General features: G+C 47.9%; 1 long non-coding RNA gene across 2 annotated transcripts; it reads right to left on the bottom strand.

Moving 5' to 3' along the window:
* Positions 1–6,431: 6,431 nt before the first annotated feature.
* Positions 6,432–21,956, bottom strand: LOC140899365 (uncharacterized). 2 transcript variants are annotated; one of them, XR_012155299.1, is made up of 4 exons: positions 21,816–21,956; positions 10,380–10,453; positions 8,481–8,644; positions 6,432–6,512 (listed from the first exon to the last, which is right to left on the bottom strand). It is a non-coding gene; the product is annotated as an uncharacterized LOC140899365 (long non-coding RNA). The 2 variants fall into 2 exon arrangements; XR_012155300.1 differs by lacking the exons at positions 10,380–10,453; positions 21,816–21,956 and adding an exon at positions 9,064–9,127.
* Between the last annotated feature and the right edge of the window lie 1,760 nt (positions 21,957–23,716).

Genomic DNA, 23,716 nt, shown 5'->3' with positions numbered 1-23,716 from the left:
AGGGCAGCACCAGGGCTGCTGATGCCTTAAGGAACAAAGTCACCATCCCTAGGCACCGGGTGGGAGGAATAGGTCTCAGGTTCACATCCAAAGGTTTTGGGGTGACAGATGTAAGGGGGGCATGGGAGACCTCTGCTGCAAATCCTCTCTGCAGGGTCTAAAACGAACATGTGTATATGGGGTCGTTGTCAACCAGCTGGTTTATGAATGATGTGCCAGCTTGTTATAAGCTGATTTATTATCTGAATAGCTGAAATTTGAAATTACCAGACATAGTAGCAGACATGGCACAACCTGCAGGCTCTCCCAGGCTACTGGTCCAGACCGCTTGCTGGCCCTTTTCCGAAAGGGGAAGCTGTGACAGAGATTTTGCACTCTTGGCAGGGGGCTCAGGGGGCTGTTTTTGTTAGTGACAAAAGGGAAAATAGAATGTTTGAAGTAAAATGTCTCAGGTATTCCATATGTGGGGTCACCTCTGAGAATGTTCTGGACCTTTGTAGAACCTCATGGAATCTTCCAGACTTTCTGAGAACTACATTTTCCTCCAATGTCCTAGATATCTGGACCTTTGTAGAATCTCATGGAATCTTCCAGACTTTCTGAGAACTACATTTTCCTCCAACGTCCTAGAAGGTCAGCCACACCCTTATGGGTATATAAGTGTAAGGGGACTGTTGCCCCCTTACTAACATTCAATGGGGTTGTTTTAGTTGCTAGCTCCCAGTACTAAAAAGGGGGAAGGGTCGATGGGGAATCAGGACCCTGAGACTGACAGCCCCCAGGAACAATGGGGAGAGGCCAATGCTCCAGGTCAGCCTGAATGACAGGGCGAGCAGGCTAATCAGGGAGTCAGGAGGCCAGGGAGGTCCTGTCCTCTGTGTGAGCTGGAATTGCCTGGGTCAGAGTGGGGCTGAGCCAAGGAGAAAGCAGGGGCTCAAGCTGAGCTGGGGTGCAGAGCTGGGCCAGATCCAGAGGAACCAGAAAAGCAGCCCAGAGAGAACAGACCCTGTCCTGGAAGCAGAGCTGCAGCCCCAAAGCCAGAGGCACAACCCAGAGAGAACAGACCTGCAGGAACCAGAGCCAGAGGGGCCAGAAAAGCAGCCCAGGAAGCAGGTCAGTGCTGGGAGCAGAGTTACAGAAGCACCCTGCAGAGCAGACCTGTCCTGTGAGTGGAGCTGCAGCACCCAGAGCCAGAGGGGCCAAAGAAGCAGCCCAGGGAGCTGGAGGCAGAGCAGCAGCAGTGCAGAGACCAAGTGGTGCAGCTGGAGCCGTCTGGAGCTGGGTGCAGTGAGCAGCTGGGGAGACCGAGGGGGACCCTGGGCAGCGGGCCCAGCACAGGGAGATTCCTCAGTCAAGAGGTTCTGCAGGCCAGGCTTGGATCATAACCCCAATAGGGCGGGGGTGACACTGGGAAGAAGGGTCCTACCACTTAGAGTCTGAGAGCATGTGGCCACCACCAAAGCAAGTGTCCAACCCACAGCATCCCTGCAGCACAGCCAGGGCCTGAGAAGAAGGCCTGGGACTTACAAGGAGCAGACTGTGAACTGCCCTGACACTTCAGAGACACTGTTTGTGGTGTTCCCTGCCACAGAGCGGGCTGATGTGTTTCCTTTAACCTTTCCCATTTTGCCTTATTCTTTTTAAAATTAATTGTTGATTAAATAACTTGTATTTGCTTTAACTTGTATGTAATGGTCAGTGGGTCAGAGAAGTGCCCAGTGCAGAGAGAGTACCCCGGAGTGGGGACACCCTAGCCCCTGTCCTAGGTGACCACAGCAGGGTTGGGGGTCGAGCCCCCCAGGAATCCTGGGCCCAGCCTTGTTGGAGTTGCGAGGACTCTGCCAGACAGGAGAGTGGAAGGGGAGTCCTTAAGGACAGGGAGGCCAGTGGGTAAAGGAAGTGGGAGCAAGGACTCAGATCCTTTCGCTAGCCTACTTCACCGGGGTAGTACAGAAGCCAGGAAGGTTCCTCACAATAGCGGGACTATTCACCCGCTTACATAAGGGTCGGGGTGTTGCCAGCCAGTCAGTGAGAAATAAGAATGAACTGAAGTGAAGGGAGAGCCCAGCTGCAACTTTATATATATATATAATTGTGAAAGTGTTGGCTCCTCTGATGCTGTGCTTCAGCTCGTGAGGGCAAAGATGAGAAAAGCAGCCTTCTGAACGAGTGTTAACATTCTCATACTCTCACCTAGTGTAACTCTGTTTAATACTGGTCTACATAGTGCTGGTGCACAGATCAATTTCTTGATGTTAGTAAATTTCAATTATTCTTAAAATTAAAGTTTCTATAAGCTTAGCTGAAACAAAATTTTTATTTGCTTAAAAATGGCATGAATATATACACATTTACAGTTCCTAGCATACTAATTTATCATCTTATATGACAGGGCTAAATCATGCATGCAAATTGTGCATCAAAGTCATGAAATGGGCACAAAGGCAATAAATAAGGTATTGAAAAGTTTAACAAATGGTGGAGGGGGGGGGCGTGCGGGATTTGGTGTAGGGCTGGCCCTGCTCTTGGGCTCACAAGGCCATGGTATCAACTGTATAAAGGTTGTATGTGTTCATGTAGGCTGGGGATTGTATTCTGTCCCCATGGGAGTGTCCTGCAGGAACTAAAACCACTGTGGGGGTGATTAATGGAAACCCCTATGCAGTGGATGAGCAACTGGATATGAGTCAGCAGTGTGCCCTACTTGCCAAGAAGGCTAACAGCATATTGGGCTGCATTAGTAGAAACATTGCCAGCAGTTTGAGGGAAGTGATTATTCCCCTCTATTCAGCACTGGTGAGGCCACACCTGGAGTACTGCGTCCAGTTCCCCCCCACCCCAGAAAGAATGTGGACAAATTGGATAGAGTCCAACGAAAATGATTAGGGGGCTGGAGCACATGACTTACAAGGAGACGCTGAGGGAACTGGGCTTATTTAGTGTGCAGAAAAGAAGAGTGAGGGGGGGATTTGATAGCAGCCTTCAACTACCTGAAATGGGGTTCCAAAGAGGATGGAGCTAGGCTGTTCTCAGTGGTGGCAGATGACAGAACAAGGCGCAATGGTCTCAAGTTGCAGTGGGGGAGGTCTAGGTTGGATATTAGGAAAAACTATTTCACTAGGAGGGTGGTAAAGCACTGGAATGGGTATCTAGGGAGGTGGAGGAATCTCCATCCTTAAAGGTTTTTAAGGCCTAGCTTGACAAAGCCCTGATTGGGATGAGTTAGTTGGGGTTGGCTCTGCTTTGAGCAGGGGGTTGACTTCCTGAGGTCTCTTCCAACCCTAATCTTCTATGATTCACATACTGCTCTTTCCAGGAGAGAAGGCTGCTGCGTCCGTGTGTGTTTGTGTACAGACGTTTGTATCTGTGCACAGATGTCCATATGTGTAGCCCTCCAGCTGGCTCACCCAAACTGGCTGTTCTCTGTGACTCAGCCAAAGCAAGAGCTGCCCCGTCAGTTCCCACTGTGCTGTTGCCTTGGTGGTGGTGGTGAAGGGGTGGGGTGGGCAGTGCTGGGGATCAGGGTTCATCCCCTCAGGGAATAGGTCAACCCCACACACAACTGGGGGCCACGGCCTAAAGGTGTATGTGAAGGATCCACATACAAACAGCCCCAGTGCCTTACCCCAGCAATGGACTCATCTCTGCTTCAGGTGAACAATCCTTGTATAAACAGCCTCTGTGCCTCACTGCAGAGGAGGCTGCATCTCAACACTGGGTGTAAACAGCCCGGGCCACACACCGAGCCCCAGACAGATCCCTGGCTGACAGCAGAACCCAGAGAGGGTAATGAGCCATAAGGAGCTGCATTGGCTGAGGACCCCAGAGACCTAGGGGAATTGTGGACCACTGCAGCAGAAGACAAAGTAGGAGGTAGCCCAGGGGACTGAAACATTGCTCCAGTTGTAGAACCAGCGAACCGGTCAGCATGTTTCAGGAGGATCCCCATTGCCAGGGCCCTAAAGTCTATGCAGAACCTCACCGTCCCTTCAGACTTTGGGATCAGGACTATTGGGCTTCATCATTCACGCTGGGACTCTTCCATTATCCCCCAGGGCCAGCATTGCCTCAAGTTCTTTCTGGACCACTTCCCACCTTTTTCTGGGAAGTGGGCAATGCTGGGTGCAGACCTTCTCTGCCTGGGAATGGTGTCTATGATGACTGGTAATGTTCATCTGCACTAGATGGAAAGATAAAATGGAGGGAAAGTCTTGGACCAACTTTTGTAGCTTTGCTTTTTGTTCCGGGTCTGAGACCTGCCAAGGCCCTGCTTTGGGACTCTGAGGAGCAGGAAGGATCCCAGTTCCTCTACCGCAGATACCCCACGCTCCTAGGTGGTGTCCTGCTTCCCTGATGGGCCAATAGGCCACACATCCCCATGGAGGTGGGCAGCTTTGTTGACTCTGGCCCTTGGGCCATGCAGCCCGTTAAGGAAGGGCCACTTTATTGACTCCAGCCACTGGCCCACAGAGCCCTGTAAGGAAGGGCTACCTATTGACTTAGGCCATCAGGCCACACTGCCTGAGAGTGAGAGAAGTCTAAGGGAGTCTAAATACTAGACAGTACTAACCTGCTTGGTAGTCAGTCACCATTATGGAATCTAGCCGGCGGCAGTACATCCCTTCTGTTTAACCATTCGTGACCTGACACCCTGTGACAGGGTGTACCTACGCTGCAGTACAAGGCCAAATTGTCCTGACTCTATGGTTTTTGTTTCCAACTTATGGTGGCTGAGCATACATGGTTATGCTAAAGCCATACACAAGTCCAGGTCTCTCATAACATATATTTTTCTTCCCCATTGACTTAGTTTCCTGTAGCACCAGCTATTCAGAGTGTGGGGATAGCAGGTTAGATTCCTGAATCAGGCCCTGGTGAGCCCCAGCTGCACCGCCTGCTGAGCCCCAATGCATACTGGACAGGACCGTGCAGACTCCCTGAGGGGCCCCAGTGCATGCTGGGAGAAAGCAATGGAGAGAGGCCTGCTCTGCAGCTCAGCACTGCTGCCCTACTCTCACCCACCCCCTCAGAAGGGGGTAAAAATCGTATCTTTCTCACTCAGGTTTAACCCTTCTGTCAGGTGGAGTCAGCAGCAACAAGGGCCAGGTTCAATATTTAGGGATGCCTCTTAATAGTACAAAACAGAAATAGCTTCAACCTCCACCCAGTAATTTGGGAAAATTAAATATCACCCCTGGGCATCTCTAAGAGGTAGACTCACAAGCATTGAGTCTGTGTACAACAAAGAACATTTTTAGTAAAACGGGAAAAGGAACCCAGCATTAATTTTGGAAAACACCACAATTCAAAAGTATATGACCATGAGCAAACACCCATCTCAGAGTACACGGGGCAGTACTCTTTGCCTCAGTTTCTCATCTTGCAGTGTAAAAACACACCACTCTCCCCAGTGCACCCTCCTCACAGTTACTGTCCTCAATCAGTAAAGACCCATAGTTCAGAGGTGTGTTCACATGAGTTCACCCCAAAAGCGTTGAGCACTGCTTCTGTGCTCACCATTGCAACTGTCTCATAGTTGCTAGTGTTCACTGGGCCAGGACTGTTCACTGGGCCACTGCTACTGCCATTTCTCTGCTGTGATATCACATTCTGAGGTGCTACTACTTAAAACAGCTCTGTGATTTTAAGAGGTGGAAGGAACCTCACGTCTACCACAGACTTTGCAATTTCTTTCAGTCCATTACTACTATACCCCAGATCTAACGCTCAGCACCTAGTTATCAGTGATTTCAGCTCTAGTGATCACTGAACCCACACAAAAACTCTAATCAGCTCTATTTTTAAACACTACAGAGAACAGTAGCAAATAATACCTAGGACTCCCTAGTAAGACCCCATACCCCCAGACATGAACACTCACTCTTACTCTCTTTCTTCTGCCCTAGGTATTGGCATCCCTGCCCCCTGCATAGCAAGTGAGATTCAGTTTAGGGTAAGCCCCTCAATCAGGGCAGGCTAAGTACAGTTCTGCTGCCCTTTACTCATATAATAGGGATAACAACATTTCATTACCCCTGCATTCAATAAAGTGATTTGTAACCCAAGACTAGCAAAAACTGATCACTTTGGCAAAGCAGCTCCATCATGCTGTGCACCTAGAAAGAGTAGGTGAGTTTATGAAAATACAGTCTGTTCCTGAAATCTTTTCATCTTGGCTCATTGCTAGATGTCAGAGGAGAGTTCATTCAGCCTTTGCTTACACAAGTAATCCTTGTCCTGTGGCTTCTGGCTGGATCCCCCTGCAGGTCACATCCTTCCATGTCATCCAAGGGGGATGGTGGGGATGGGGAAATCCATGACTCCTACCCACCCCTGGCCAGGTGCAGGTCTCTGCTGTTCATAGACTGCTCTTGCTGTCACTGATGGTTGAGGTGGGATACTTCTTCCTGCTGAGGGCACTGCTGTGCTCTTGCAGAGATGGGGTGTCACTCAGGCCCACAGTGTCTTGACTCTCAGCCTTGGGAGGCTGGGATGATGAATCTTTCTGGAGTCTGGGTGTGGGGGCAATTAATAATGCAACTAGAGAATTAAAAGCCCCATTCAATTATAGTAATCCCTCTCCCAGTGTAAACCCTCTCTGCAAGTTATTAGTACCATGCTATGGTCATGCAAAGAGACCCTGTCCAAGATCAGGGCCTCTTTGGTGCCAGATATTGTCCAGACCCTATCCAAGATCAGGGACCCATTGTGCTGGATGCTGCATAGACCTCCAACCTAGACTGGGTTCCCCATTGTTCTGGGCACTGCACAGACAACAAACAGGCACTGAGAGAAGTAGGGAATTGCATAAGGTCTCTGGAAGAGGAAGGAATAGAACCCAAGTGTCCTGATCCCATGTGCCAGACATGAGGTGCTCCTGGACCAGCCCTCACGACATGGGAAATAAGGTGGCAACATTTTCTCCAATAAGCAGGGGGGCTGCACTGGGATCCCAGGGACTGAACCTGAGCAGGCGCACCCTGAAGCCCCACTTGTATTTGGAGGAAATAATAAAACCACATTACTGGGAGATTCAGTTTGGCTTTCAGCCCTGAAAGCTACTTCCAGCAGAACTGTGCCCCCTACTGAACCTCCATCCAGCTCCCTGCAGCACTACATCCCCTTCTGCAGCGGTTCTCAACCAGGGGTCCATGCGCCCTTTCGTGGGGGGGACGGGACGGGACCCTGTGGCTGAAACCCAGATCCCAAGCCCTGGCACTCTACGTCATGGGGCTGAAACCCTGAGCCCCAGCACCCCCCACCACGGTGCTGAAACTCCAAGCCCTGGTCCCCCCCACCAACTGCAGTGCCAGAGCAGGACAGTCCCTGGGGCAGCTCCCCACCCCACTTCCTCCTCTCCCTGCCCCTGAGGCCCCCACCCCCTGGCCAGGTTGGAAGCAGGAAGCCAGAGTCTGGGCAATGCGGGCAGCTGCTGCTCTGGCTAGTTTCATAGAGCAGGCAGCCACGGCATTCCCCTGTCTGCTGCTGCTGGTGCCTGGGGTTGCAGCGGCTCCTCAGCTCACACATCTGGTAAGAGCTGCCCAGGCAGGGGGACCCTGCGCTGTGGCCAGCAGAGCCCTTGGGGAGTAGTGACCGCAGGGGAGCCCTCCTGGCACACAGCCCCTAGCTACCCCCTCCCTGCACCCTGAGTTACCCCCCCCTGCCCGCACACAGCCCCCAGCTACCCCCTCCCTGCACCCTGAACTACCCCCTGCATGCACACAGCCCCTAGCTCCCCCCTCCTTGCACCCTGAGCTACACCCCCCACCCACAGCCCTGAGCTCCCCCCTCCCTGTACTCTGAACAGTTTTCAAACTTTTGGAGCTGAACCCCCACCACACACAACCCAGACAGGCTAGGTGGCCTGACGTGGTGAGTCAGAGGGTGGAGGTGGCGCTGCCTTCCTGGACCCCACTGTGCGGAGCTGGCCCAAGCCCCACCAGCCCCTGCCCTCCCCCAATAGAAATCAAACTACGCCTATGTCCAGCGGCCCACTCTTGGTCTGGAGCCCTGATTCCCCTCCCCCTCTGGACCCTGGAGTTTTTATAGCATGTTGAGGGGGGCCTCAGAAAGAAAAAGGTTGATAACCCCTGTTCTACTGCACCCCTGCCACCCGACTCCATACAGCATTGCGCCCCCTATTCAGGCCCTGACCCTCTCCCTGAACCCTGGTGCCCCCTACTGACACCCTATCCCAATCCCTGAAGAACAACACCCCATACTGAGCCTCCACCATGATCCTTGAAGCACAGCTCACACTACTGACCCACCCGCTCCCAGCAGCAAGGGGCCTTCTACTAAGCACCCCGCCCCACTCTCTGCAGCACAGGACCCCTTATTGCCCCCGCCCCACTCCAGGCAGCACAGGACCCCTTGAATATTTCATGTATGTCTCCTATCCTATCCAGTCCCACTTGGCCTGTATGCTGCAGCCTGGGGCAGGCACCATCTTGGATCCTGGGGATGTTCAGGCCCCTCACCTGTTCTTGGCCGAGGCAGCACGGTCCCGCTGTCGGCGGTTCTTGAACCAGTTCCCCACCTGGGTGGGGGTAAGGCCAGTGGCATGGGCCAGATGGCGCTTGCAGGAGGGGTTGGGGTAGGGGTCCTGCAGGTACCATTCCCGCAGCAGGTTCCGTGTCTTCTCCTGGGGACAGAGAGAAGGGCAGTGGGATGGGTATCAACACAGGGATGGGGTCAGCAGGGAGACCCTTATACCCTATCCTGATGAGCCTTCCCAGCCATGCACAGGCCCATATAGAGCATTCACCATCCTGGTGGGCAGCATAATCCACTGCAGTCTATTCACTGGGTGGTGGCTGTGGGAGACAGAATCATCCCCTCCAGTCTGTCCCACCTGAGGAGGAGGTGGGATTGCCCTACAGAGCATTCCTCTTGGGGAGGGGGGGCAGAGCTGTCCCCAGCAGTCTATTTAATCATCGCCCACAGTCTATTCCCTGGGGGTGGGGGATTGTACCCTACACTCTATTCTCTCACCAAGGAGCTGTCAATCTGCTGCTCATGACCCTCTTCCTCTCCTGCCCCACCACCCGATGCCCTGCTCACCTTGAAGCTGCTGGCCCTGTGCTGGATGTTGCTGTTGGAGAAGGATAGTCTCCTGCATGATGGGTACTGGTCCAGGCCCCCCAAGGTCCCTGGGGCCCCACGGGGTGAGGCCTGGCTGCAATAGGGTGCCAGCAGGGCTGCGGTGTGGGGGCCCAGTGGCCCCAGCTCAGGGCAGGCCCGCACCCATGGAGGGACCTGGTGGGACCTGTGGGCAAGGGTAGGCGGCAGGGCCCAGAGGAACCGTGCCAGACGCTCGAACTCCCCACTCTCTTGCAGGGCCTCACAGACTCGGGCCACCTGCCCTGGGGGGAAGAGTGACAGACCAGGTGGTGGTAGTGGCATAGGGCCAGTGGGGGGATGGGACCAGGGCAGAGAAAGGTGTAGGTTTGAATATGGGATGGAGAGGTAAAGTGCAGGAGGCAGGAGGGTATAGAGCAAGAAAAGGGGAACAGGGCAGGGGATCGGGATGGGAGTATGGGATGGAGGAGGGATGAGGCAGGAATCAGGGCGAGCGGGGATGGGGCAGTTTTGTGTGGGGCTGGAATGAGAGGAATGGGACAAGCAATCCGAGTATGGAACAGAGGGTTATGGGTCTGGGATTGGGGTGTGAGGAACAGAGAGGGACAGGGCAGAGGATTGAGGGGGAGGCCTATAGGAGGCAGACAGAGGGAATTGGACAAACTGAGGATGGGAGAGAGAAATAACAGAAATGATGTTAGTGCCACTACCCAGTAACTAGGCAGAGCTTTGCATCAGTCCTTCCCTTCCCACCCACCCACCCCCCGCACCCTGGGCAGTGCCATGGAGGGCCACCTGGCTCAGCCAGATGACATGGCAGCTCTGAGGTTTGATCTCCAGACTCACCAGCTATGCTGACTCCCTTAAAGCCTCAGCTCCTCAGACGGGGGTGGGGTGGGGGGGAATCTCAGCCTCCATGGAGGAAAAAGGCACTTTCTAATCTTTGTGTTTGTAGAGAGAAGGCTGGGGACATGACCCCCACCTCCCACGAAAGCTGGGGACTCAAACTCCCCCCCCATCCCACCGAAAGTTGTTGATGTGATATATGCCCATCCTAACTCCCCAAGGAGGCTGGAACCAGACCCCTGCCCCTCAAGAAAGCTGGAGATGTGATCCCTGCTCCCTCCCCACAAAGGCTGGAGACAACCCCCAGGCCCCCCTGAAGGGTCACAAAGCAGAAAGCAAAGAAAGAAGCCAACATGGATTACTTTTAAAACTCTTGGTTTGAAGCCAATCTCATGCAATTTTGAGTGGCTGACTCTGCTGGCCCAGTCAGGGACCCAGAGAAAGCAACTCACCTGTCATGTGCAAATGGTGGATTGGTTGGAGATGGTTAGAAAGAGGACCAGACGCCAGGCCATCCAGCTAGGTACTGAGAATATAGATAAGACATATGGGCTGGGGACGATTTCTGGGCCCTAAGGACTCAGGAGCCCCAATGAGAACCAGCAGACCAGTGACTCCTAGTGCGATATCATGTGAGAGCGATTAAGAAGGAGCAGAGTGGTGGGATCCCTTGGGATATGACCTTAGTCAGACTAACAATGAGTCCTGTATCTGGCTTTGGGGTGCACACTTCAAAGAGGATGGTGACAATTTGACAATCCAATCCATAATAGTGAATAATTAGGAGTTTTAATAAAGAGAATTTAAAATACTCTTTATAAAGAGTAAAGAATTAATAATAATAATAAAATAATAAAGAATTTTCAATCCTTGAGGGGGCCACTTGGGATCTGGGGCAAAAATTGGGGATTGGTCCTGCTTTGAGCAGGAGGTTGGACTAGATGACCTCCTGAGGTCCCTTCCAACCCTGATAGTCTATGAAATACGATCTACCTATTCACCCTCTCTAATATACAGCCACTATACATCCAAAACATATCTATCCATCCAGTCCATATCTATCTATCCAGTCATTGTGACAAAGTCAGCTGGACAGCTGCAAGAGGGTGTGGGAAGGCAGGCATGTTAGCCCTAGAATGTTAAAGGCCCTCTTCCCTATAAGCTGAGAAGGGGTTACCTCAGGTCAATTAGGAACACCTGGATCCAGTTAAGGGCTGCCTGAGAACTTTTAAAACTGGAAGGGAGAGAGAGACAAGCTGTTACCAGGCTAGTGGCAGCAGGGAAGTAAGCTTCTCCAGAATGGGAGGCTACACTCCTCCCCATAGGGGAAGCAGACAAGCCTGAGTGCCTTCTAGGGGAAGGACTGACATCCTGGGGCAGGCTACAGGGCAACACCCACCTCAGTGAGGAGGCAGGGGAAGGTATCATCCCTTTGTTTTCATGTTTATGGGACTATTGCCCTTTTGTTTGTGTAGGATCACCCAGTAGGGCCAAAGGAGCACAGATAATGGGAGGATGAACACTCCTCGGAGTAGGGTGGGGCTGATTTACCCATCACCAGAGGGGGAAGTGCTTGGTCCAGCAAGGCGAAGGAGGTGCCTTGCCACACCATCCACCCACCCCAATATACAGCTATCCATCCAATACACATCTACGGGGTCAGTTCTAGGGGTGGACAAGCAGGGCAGTTTGCCAAACTGCTGGGCGTTTTTTTTTGTTTTTTTTTTGCTCAGCAATGAGGTGCCCAAAAACATACAGGTTTCAGAGTAACAGCCATGTTAGTCTGTAGTCGCAAAAAGAAAAGGAGGACTTGTGGCACCTTAGAGACTAACCAATTTATTTGAGCTACAGCTCACTTCATCGGATCCATATTGTGGAAAGTGTAGAAGATCTTTTTATATACACACAAAGCATGAAAAAGTACCTCCTCCCACCCCACTCTCCTGCTAGCAATAGCTTATCTAAAGTGATCACTCTCCTTACAATGTGTATGATAATCAAGTTGGGCCATTTCCAGCACAAATCCAGGTTCTCTCACCCCCCCACTCCCCCCCCACACAAACCCACTTCCTTGCCTACAGACAGCCCCCCAACCTGAAGCAAATACTCACCAGGAACCACATACCACACAACAGAACCACTAACCCAGGAACCTATCCTTGCAACAAAGCCCGTTGCCAACTGTGCCCACATATCTATTCAGGGGACACCATCACAGGGCTTAATAACATCAGCCACACTATCAGAGGCTCGTTCACCTGCACATCCACCAATGTGATATATGCCATCATGTGCCAGCAATGTCCCTCTGCCACGTACATTGGTCAAACTGGACAGTCTCTACGTAAAAGAATAAATGGACACAAATCAGATGTCAAGAATTATAACATTCATAAACCAGTCGGAGAACACTTCAATCTCTCTGGTCACGCGATTACAGACATGAAAGTTGTGATATTACAACAAAAAAACTTCAAATCCAGACTCCAGCGAGAAATTGTTGAATTGGAATTCATTTGCAAATTTGATACAATTAACTTAGGCTTGAATAGAGACTGGGAGTGGCTAAGTCATTATGCAAGGTAACCTATTTCCCCTTGTTTTTTCCTACCCCGCCCTCCCTTAGACATTCTTGTTAAACCCTGGATTTGTGCTGGAAATGGCCCACCTTGATTATCATACACGTTGTAAGGAGAGTGGTCACTTTAGATAAGCTATTACCAGCAGGAGAGTGGGGTGGGAGGAGGTACTTTTTCATGCTGTGTGTGTGTATATAAAAAGATCTTCTACACTTTCCACAGTATGCATCCGATGAAGTGAGCTGTAGCTCACGAAAGCTTATGCTCAAATAAATTGGTTAGTCTCTAAGGTGCCATAAGTACTCCTTTTCTTTTTGCAAAAACATACATTAACTACAAATACATGTCTATCTATCCACCCTCATAAACATCTATCCATCCAATACACATACATCTACCCAAATCCCATAGCCATCCCCAACGTGCATCTATCCCTCTATCCCCAATAAACTTCTCGCCGTCCATCCCAATACATATCCACCCACACATCTGCAATATGTATCTATTTCTCTGTGCATCCCCAATTTGTATCTATCTGTCTGACACTCAATACATATCTTCAATCTGTGATGGCTGGGAAGGTGCTCCATGGTGAGAGTGTTGATCTGTACCCCAAAACATGGTTTATGTATTGGGTTTCTGTGACAGGTGCTGAGCCTGCTGGAGGGAATGGTCAGTTTGAACACCTTTCTCAGAGACAGATGCAGTCATAAGAGGAGTGATTTAACCCATTTAGATTAAATTGTTCCAGATGCCAAGCAATGGAACAGCCATCACAGGCATTCTTCTAGATCATTGGTTCCTAAACTGGGGGGCAAGAAGAAATTCCAAGGGGGAACGTGAGGCTGTCTGGCCCTTGAGCTCCCTGCTGGGGAGGCTAGCCCCCAGCTCCTCCTCTGCTGTCCCCCCCGCCCCCATGCCCCTCGCAGCCATGCCACCATGCGGGCAGCGCGGCTTGTGCCCGCCCACCTCCCAGGCTTTCCAGTAAGCCAGTCCTGCCACTCTGAGTGGCCTGGTAAGGGGGGTGGGGGTTGGATAAGGGGCAGGAGGTCCTGGGGACAACGTTCCCTCTAATTTTTGACAGGCCGTGTGTGCAAAAAATTTCTTCTGTGCAAATTTTTGAAGCAGAGTTCAAATTTGTGCACCATGAGGCAAATGCACTCAAGCGAGTAAAATGCTTATACATTTAAAAAGTTTTAATTTGCAATTTGTAATAATAATAGTTTTACACCATGTTATTTTATAAATGTCATTTTAAATACTTAGAAAAAGGAAATTTAACCATTCTTCATGAAGCAGAAGTTAGTTTTAAGCATTACCCTTTATGATCTTTTTTATAGACAATCACGAGCATATATCAAGCACATATTAATCATGATCATTATCAGTCCATAGGCTTCTGCCCATTGGTGTCCACTTTCACCTTTCATTCTATACACATGTCCGAAAAGACTTTGATAAACATATGATAAAGAATTTAATAAGTATGCCATTATGTCCATTTATATGGGTTTTCAGATAGAGACATCATAAGTTAAAAAAGCAAAACAAGAGTTTGTGTTTTAAATTTAAAATTTTCCTAAAAAATATCAATAAATGATTATCAGCCAAGAATAAGATATGTAATTACAAATGCATTTTAAATTTTCTTATTGGTTGAAATGTCAAAGACTGCTAAACTAACCTTACTGTTTTTCCCTGCGATCTTTTTCATTTGCACATTCAATATAAACTCTGTCCAGATCTATCAGTCCTCCATCCAGCTGGTAACTCTTAATATACATCTGCATGTTCAAATGATCTACTTGTAAACGATTCCGTAGTGTTTTTTAGAGTGTTCATTAAGCTAAAGCCACGCTCACAGTCTGCACTTGATGCTAGGAATGTTCCTCCAATATCCATCAACTTTGCAAGATCCTGAAACTCTTCGTTCGGGTGAGCAAATATCACCATATCCGGGAAACTTAAAACCAGTTGGCTTTTGATTCTTTTGGCTACTGCAAACTTGAAATCGTTGTACTGACTGACTATAACAATCTCTTCAGCAAGAAAGTCTTTGTATTTTGAACATAGGGATTTGACAGATTTCGCTTTAAGAAATCCAACTTCCATACATCATTCCACATTCTTCCTGTTGAAAATTCTCCTGAAGCTCTGGCGTCTCGACAATAGACACAAACCACTCCGTTGTCCTCATGATATGTGAATATTTCACGAAGTTTAACAAGCATTACACTTTCAGAGTAACAGCCGTGTTAGTCTGTATTCGCAAAAAGAAAAGGAGTACTTGTGGAACCTTAGAGACTAACCAATTTATTTGAGCATGAGCTTTCGTGAGCTACAGCTCACTTCATCGGATGCATACCGTGGAAACTGCAGCAGACATTATATACACACAGAGATCATGAAACAATACTTCCTTCCACCCCACTGTCCTGCTGGTTATAGCTTATCTAAAGTGATCATCAAGTTAGGCCATTTCCAGCACAAATCCAGGTTCTCACCCTCCACCCCCACCCCCCACAAACTCACTCTCCTGTTGGTAATAGCCCATCTAAAGTGACAACTCTCTTCACAATGTGCATGATAATCAAGGTGGGCCATTTCCTGCACAAATCCAGGTTCTCCCACCCCCTCACCCCCCCTCCAAAATCCACACACACAAACTCACTCTCCTGCTGGTAATAGCTCATCCAAAGTGACCACTCTCCCTACAATGTGCATGGTAATCAAGGTGGGCCATGTCCAGCACAAAGAAAGCCTGGATTTGTGCTGGACATGGCCAACCTTGATTACCATGCACATTGTAGGGAGAGTGGTCACTTTGGATGAGCTATTACCAGCAGGAGAGTGAGTTTGTGTGTGTATGGGGGTGGGGGGTGAGAGAACCTGGATTTGTGCAGGAAATGGCCCATCTTGATTATCATGCACATTATGAAGAGAGTTGTCACTTTAGATGGGCTATTACCAGCAGGAGAGTGAGTTTGTGTGTGGGGGGGTGGAGGGTGAGAAAACCTGGATTTGTGCTGGAAATGGCCCAACTTGATGATCACTTTAGATAAGCTATTACCAGCAGGACAGTGGGGTGGGAGGAGGTATTGTTTCATGATCTCTGTGTGTATATAATGTCTGCTGCAGTTTCCACGGTATGCATCCGATGAAGTGAGCTGTAGCTCACGAAAGCTCATGCTCAAATAAATTGGTTAGTCTCTAAGGTGCCATAAGCATTACACTATGTGACTTCGGTGTAACCGTTTCTGTAGTCTCATCCAGTCTTCCAGATTTAAATGAAGTCACTGTTCTTTTACGCTTTAGACCTCTAGACAGTGACATTTTGGGATTGATTTTTACCAGATTGGTTTATTTAAAATTAATACTTTTATTATATGGCTACTATTTCAATGCGCTTAGCAGCGTGACTCGACAAAAGGGCAAACAGGAGATCAGTCAGATCAGGATACCTGAAGTTTGTGCATAGCTCCAATCATGCCCACGCATCTGGGGCAAAAAAATGAGGGAAAATGGAGATGTGTGGGTCCGACCTTCCCAACATGATCAACGTTCCACGTTTGAAATGCTGGCAGGGAGGGGTATGATTCATTGCCCTCCTTTCCCTTTTCTCCCCTTGCCAGCTAGTAGAATCTGGCTGTGTTGACAGATGGCAGGGTAACAGTGTCAAAAGTCGCCCGTAAATGATATTTCGGCCTGACTCCAATAGAGTATTTCATTTTTTGTGCATGTGGTGTTTCGCTGTGCACGGGGGGGTTTAGGATCTGTGTGTGCGTGCACAGCGAACCAGGAACAGTGTCCAGGGGGCAGTCAGGGGACAGGGAGTGGTTGGATGGGGCAGAGGTTTTGTGGGGGCGGTCAGGAGACAGGGAACAGGGGGTTTGGATAGGTGCGGGAGTCTCGGGGGGCCTGTCAGGGGGCGGGGATGTTGATTGGGGTCAGGGGACAAGGAGCAGGGGGGTTGGATAGGGGGTAGGGTCCCGGGAGGGGGTAGTCAAGGGTCAAGGAGATAATAGACCAACAGACAAAATTATAATTATTATGTATACATAATAATAAGTATTCATAAAATTGTCCAATTACAGGTCTATATTATTTAACTACAATAAAGTATTAACAATCTTCTCGTTTCTGATTATGAATATAAGTAGACAAGAATAAAGGTATAACATAAAGTACAATAATAAAAATACAACTATAAATAAAACTATATAACTGCAATGTTTTCAAATTTCATACCACAAAATGGGAATATTTTTTATTTTTTTGCCTTTTGACGTGTCGGAGTGCCATTTCAGTTGGTGAGGAAGCCGAAGAACGATGTAGAAAGCAAGGGAACTTTTAAAAACTTCCTAGCTCACTTGCGAGAGTATTCAAGACTCTCGAGACTTCGAGAGTGTTCTATCATGGGAGTGGTTATCTCCACCACTCACAATGCAAGATCGGCTACTTGCCGGACTGGTGGTGGGGTATATATAGGGCAGCACGCGTCCCTACGTAATAGTAGTAGTAGTAAATAAATGTTTGCGACAACTCAAATTAACTTGCATCCGTTATTATTCATGAATCAGGAAAATTATTTTTATAGATTTTTTTATAATGTATTATGGCCACGATTAAGAAAAGGAAGTATGATGAAGACTACATTAAGTATGGTTTCACCATCATGGAAAAAAATGGGATCGATCATCCTCAATGCATAGTATGCCACGCGGTTCTCAGCAATGATGCCTTGAGACCTAGTCGTCTTGAGTGACACTTGGCAAAGAGCCACAACGCTTTGAAAGAGAAACCAAAAGAGCTTTTTGCTGCTAAACTTCAACGTTTAAAATGCATGAAGCTGGACACTACTGGAGCTTTTCATTAAGCGTCGGCCAAAGTGGTAGAAGCATCTTATGAACTGTCATTGCTCATCGCTAAAGCTAAGAAAGCGCACATAATAGGAGAAACTCTTGTGAAGCCTTGCTTATTGAAAGAAGCGGATATTGTGCTTGGTGCTGAAAGCAAGAAAAATATATCGGAAATTTCGTTTTCTGACAATTCCACGAAACATCGCATCGATGACATGGCGAAAGATCTAAAACTTCAAGTTGTGGAGGCAGTGAAAGCTTCTCCTTTTTTCGCAATTCAGTGCGACGATACCACTGATGTAGTACAATGCTGTCATTTGTTTGTCTACGTTTGATTCATTAACGATGGAACTGTGAAAGAATAACTGCTTTTTTCGAAGGAATTGATGACCACATCAAAGGCTTCGGATGTTATGAAAACGTTTTCTGACTTTTTTTTTTTTTTTTTTTTTTAAGAGAATGGCCTTTCATGTGAAAAACTGGTTGGTGTATGCACAGCCAGTACTCCAGTGATGCTTGGCTCTTGCTCTGCATTTGTGACCTTGGTGAAAGAAAAAAAATCCAGCCATAACCATGACTCACTGTGTCATACACAGATAAGCATTGGCTGCTAAAACCCTTCCAGATGACTTACATGACTCGTTGAATTTGGCCATCAAAGTTGTCAATTTTGTGAAGAACAGTGTTTTAAATACGAGACTTTTTGCAGCTCTTTGTGCAGATTTGGGAGTGGATCATAAAATTATTTTGTTTCACACAGAGGTATGATGGCTTTCCAAAGGGAACATGCTTTCGAGATTATTCGAACTGAAAGATGAAGTGGAAATTTTCCTCAAGCAACAGAAAAAAGAAGAGAGTTATAGCATGCATTTACAGACCACACGTTTCAACTTTCACTGGCATACGTCATGGACATTTCTGAATCTTTGAACAATCTCAATTTGAAGTTGTAAGGAAACAACACTGAAAACATTATAGTGCACCACGGTGCCATCAAAGTGTTTGCGGAAAAAATCAAGCTTTGGAAACATCGAACACAAGCCCAGATGCCTAACTTTTTGTCTTTTCCAACATTTTCATCACTCGCTGAAAATGAAGGTTTCCAAGAACTTTGTAAAGAGAATGCAAAGAACAAAGTTGTGTTTCATCTGGACTGCCTTGCTGACGAATTCATCTGCTATTTTCCAGACAACTTTTCTGGCAACCCTGTTCATAAATTAGCACATAATCCATTCAGTGTTGATGTCGATTCATTGCCAGAAGTATTGCAAGAACAAGCACTCAAAATGAGATACGATTCAAGTGCAAAAGATAATTTTGAAAACTTAAGCCTGGAACAATTTGGGATAAAATATTTCCCAATTTACCCGAAAAGTTGGAGAAGAAGCACTACATATTATTCTTTCGTTTTCGTCCATGTACCTCTGTGAAAAAAGCTTTTCAAGTTTAGTCATAATAAAAACAAAACAAAGGAATCAACTGGATGTCAAAAACAATTTGCGTTGCACACTTTCATCTTTCAAACCTAGGATTTCCCAACTCATGAAGAAAATGCAGCATCATCCTTCACATTAAATTTGTTTTGTTTATGCTATTTCTTATCTTAAATTTCATTTTTATTAAATTTTTGTGCCAAGAAAAACTATTTGTGCTTATTTTTAATTTTAAATTACAAATTGAATTTGTTAAAAGGGGGGTTGGATGATGGTAAAGGAGAGGTGGGGGGCGTGAGGGTTTCTTGAAAATTAAAAAGGGGACACGATGCCAAAAAGTGTGGCTCACAATCTTTCCAGACTACCTTACCCATTTTAAGAGTCTGATTTGTCTTGTGTACCCCTCAAGTTTCACCTCTTAAAAACTTATAAAATCAGACATAAAAATTCAAAAGTGTCACAGCACACTATTTCTGAAAAAATGGCTTACTTTCTCATTTTTACCATACAATTATAAAATAAATAAATTTGAATATAAATATTGTACTTATATTTCAGTGTATAGTACACAGAGCAGTCTAAACAAATCACTGTATGAAATTTTAGTTTGTACTGACTTCACTAGTGTTTTTTACGCAGCCTGTTGTAAAACTAGGCAAATATCTAGTTGAGCTTTTGTACCCCTTGGAAGACTTCCGAGTACCCCCAGGGGTACACGTAACCCTAGTTGAGAACCACTGTTCTAGATGGTCCAACTGACCCACTGCCATTCTCATTGTCTACCCTGGGAAATGGGACAGGGCAGAACAAGCCAGCTCTCTGGGTGGATACTGTTACAGAATAAATGTTACTGAATTCCAGAATCATTGATCTGCTCCCTATTTCCCCATACAGACAAGGCCTAAAGAAAAGGCAAGACTTGGCACCATAGTTGCATCGGGATGATTGGGACCAAAGACCCAACTTCCCTGAGAAATGGGAGACCAACATGCAGGGCAAGCTGAGGTTATGGCTACAGATCCAGAAAGGTGTGATTGTGGCACAGTTAGGCATAACATGCCAGCTTCAATCTAGCTAACATGGGTAACAACAACAAAGAAGTTGCAGCAGCGTGGACCCCTGTCATTAGCCAGCCACTGGAGTACATCCCTGGCAGGCTGGTACTGGGGCAGCGAGCCCATGATGCCACATGTTCACTACCAGCATTATCTGCACCTGCTAGACTGAAGTTAGCATGGGCCCCATGGCTTCCTACAGGACTGTGAGCTGGACCCATTGGGTTCCAGTAGCTCAGTGAGATTAGAAGAGACTGGATGTGTGTGTTCCTAAATTTTCTCCAAAGTTTTGTTTCTGCTGCTGAATATGGTAGCTGGATTTAAGAGGATGCACTTGTGACAGCCAGGTGGACCTGCTCAGTAAGAAGGGTTTGACACAGACGGGGTTGTACCCAGATCCCAGGTTAAGTGTGGGAGAATTGTGAGATTCCCACACCCAGACAAGTAAGGGCAAGAGATCAAACACCTGATGGGATGCAAGGAGGTTGACCGGACTGTGGCTACCCTGTAAATATGACAGCATCTATCTGTCTATCTAGACCAGGGGCACTTTTAGATCAGAACAAAGTAACAATCTGGGCTGCTTTATTTATTGTGGATAAGGGATATGGATTGCTTTAGCAAATCTTTAACTTCAAAAAATTCTAATTATATTGCAGAAAAAATGTGGGATTAATTAATAATAATACAGGGGCCTATCAGTTGTCAAACTTGTTTCCAAAAATTAGGAAAAAGAATGGTGAAAAAGAGAGGGATAAAGCGAAAGATGGGTGTGTTTGGCAATTGATAGATAGACATAGCATGATGGGTCCCTGGTATCAGCTGGAGCCTTTATCAAACCAATAACCCCTCTACATTCAGATCAAATGTAACATCTTTTTAAAGGATGTAAGAAGGTCTTTGCTGGGAAAATTCACATAAGATAAAATAGTTAGCAGCTTTAAAAGGATATCCCCAATCTAGCATTATTTGTTTATCCAATTTGTGGATGACACTGTCTTGTGTCTCTGCCTGCTTTCTGTCTCTTCCCCTGTCTGTCTATTTCCTCTCTGTCTTTCTAGGTCCTTGTCAGTCTAAGATTGTTCCTGTCCCTCCAGTATCTGATAAAACATTTGCATTCTGCTAATAAATTGTTTAAGAAATCTGGCTCACCAGTTGCTACTAAAGAGAGCTCTAAAGTGCGCTAGGAATCCTAAGCCTCAACAATGTTCCAAACTTTCATCCAAATTAAGAAATAATAAATGCCTTTACTTAAAAAAATAACAGCATAAATGTATTTCATTAGTAAAATAATACATGCAGGTCAGCTTTCCAGCAATGTTGGAATGACAGAATCCATTCCAATCCCAAAGCGCTGGAATAAGGAGGACGTTATTCGAGTTAATGATTATTACTGAGAACTGGACTAATGCTACCCGGAGAGGTGGCTGAGCCCCACTTCAGAAATTTACAAATAACTCAGCATGAGGGAAATTCGTACTTTGTTGATTTGTTCAATTGTCAAGTCCTTTCAGAACAAAATTCCTCTCTTAAGAATCTTTTAGCTGAAACAGTGATTCGGGTTGAAGGAAAATGTTCCGAAATAGACTAAACTCAAAGAGTCGCGAAGATCAAAACTTGGCAGGGAAAGGAGCTCATAGGCGGTGGGTGCCAGCGGAGAAGGGGTGAAATGAACCTGCGCCCCTGAACGCACACACTCGAAGGCCCCCTTCCGCGGGAAGGATAGGCGCCCACCCCCAGCCTTCACAAGGGGCTCCGCTCCCGGTCCCGCGCCCGGGGTCCCGGCTGTGGCCCAAGCCTGGGCCCCCGGCCCTTACCCCTGTCCGGGTCCCCACTCCCGGAGACACGACTGTGCTCCCAACCCCACTGAGCGGGGCGAGACACGGACAGGTCTCAGGGGGCAGCTTTCAACACCCCCACCACTAAAAGCTGGAAGAGAGGGTCAGTACGTCCGGGAGTTACCTGCGGCAGCTGACGAATTTCTCCGGGTGGAGGCTCAGGGGTGAAAGCCGGAGGACCCTGCACTCCCCCACCGAGACCGGCGATGCTCCGCGATGAGCGGAAGCCCGCAGGTTTCTATGCGCTGTGCCCTGCGGCTGCGGCGGCGGCTAATCGCGCTGCCCAGGAGTTTCCGCAGACCAGGCGTCTCGCTCCTAGCCGAGGACAGGAAGGCGAGTGCGAATGCTGGGCTGGGGGGGAGGCAACTGAATGAACACGGAGGGAGCTCAGTTTCTCCAGGGACAATTCAGAGTCACCCCTGGCCTGGGGGGAGGGCCAGATTCCGGGCACTTCGGGTGGATATTGGGTGCAGAGTGAGGCTGATGACCGGGGGAAACCCACATTTGGCAGTGGGGTGTGGGGCCTGTGATGGAGGGAGGGATAATCCGAAAAGTGGTGTCCCCACCGTCTTTTGCTCCTCTCTAATTGGTATAAAGAAAAGGAGGACTTGTGGCACCTTAGACACTAACAAATTTATTTGAGCATAAGCTTTTCTGAGTTACAGCTCACTTCATTGGATGCATTCAGTGGAAAATACAGAGGGGAGATTTACACGCAGAACATGAAACAATGGGTGTTACCATACACACTCTAACCAGAGTGATCAGGTAAGGTGAGCTATTACCAGCAAGGGGGGGGAGGGACCTTTTTAGTGATAATCAAGGTGGGCCATTTCCAGCAGTTGACAAGAACATCTGACAGGTTTCAGAGTAGCAGCTGTGTTAGTCTGTATCCAGAAAAAGAAAAGGAGGACTTGCGGAACCCTAGAGACCAACAAATAAATTTCATCTCAGGCACTGGCACCCTGACAGCAGGATTGTCTGGCTATGTAGACTCCCTCCTCAGGCCCTTCGCTACCAGCCCTCCCAGCTATCTTCGAGACACCACTGACTTCCTGAGGAAACTACAATCCCTCGGTGATCTTCCTGATAACACCATCCTGGCCACTATGGATGTAGAAGCCCTCTACACCAACATTCCACACAAAGATGGACTGCAAGCCGTCAAGAACACTATCCCTGGTAATGTCACGGCAAACCTGGTGGCTGAACTTTGTGACTTTGTCCTTACCCATAACTATTTCACATTTGGGGACAATGTATACCTTCAAATCAGCGGCACTGCGATGGGTACCCGCATGGCCACACAGTAAGCCAACATTTTTATGTCTGACAGAACAACGCTTCCTCAGCTCTCGTCCCCTAATGCCCCTACTCTACTTGCACTACATTGATGACAACTTCATCATCTGGACCCATGGAAAAGAAACCCTTGAGGAATTCCATCATGATTTCAACAATTTCCGTCCCATCATCAACCTCAGCCTAGACCAGTCCAAAGAAGTGGTCCACTTCCTGGACACTATGGTGCTAATAAGAGATGGTCACATAAACACCACCCTATACCGGAAACCTACTGACCACTGTGCCTACCTACATGCCTCCAGCTTTCATCCAGACCACACCACACGATCCATTATCTACAGCCAAGCTCTTCGATACAACCGCATTTGCTCCAACCCCTCAGACAGAGACAAACACCTACAAGATCTCTATCAAGTATCCTTACAACTACAATACCCACCTGCTGAAGTGAAGAAACAGATTGACAGAGCTAGAAGAGTACCCAGAAGTCACCTACTACAACAGGCCCAACAAAGAAAATAACAGAATGCCACTAGCCATCACCTTCTGCCCCCAACTAAAACCTCTCCAACGCATCATCAAGGATCTACAACCTATCCTGAAGGAAGACCCATCACTCTCACAGATCTTGGGAGACAGGCCAGTCCTTGCTTACAGACAGCCCCCAGCCTGAAGCAAATACTCACCAGCAACCACACATCACAGAACAAAACTACCAAC

This window comes from Lepidochelys kempii, chromosome 16, assembly GCF_965140285.1.
Source record: "Lepidochelys kempii isolate rLepKem1 chromosome 16, rLepKem1.hap1, whole genome shotgun sequence".
NCBI lineage: Eukaryota > Metazoa > Chordata > Testudines > Cheloniidae > Lepidochelys > Lepidochelys kempii.
This window is presented reverse-complemented; position numbering and strand designations above follow the sequence as displayed.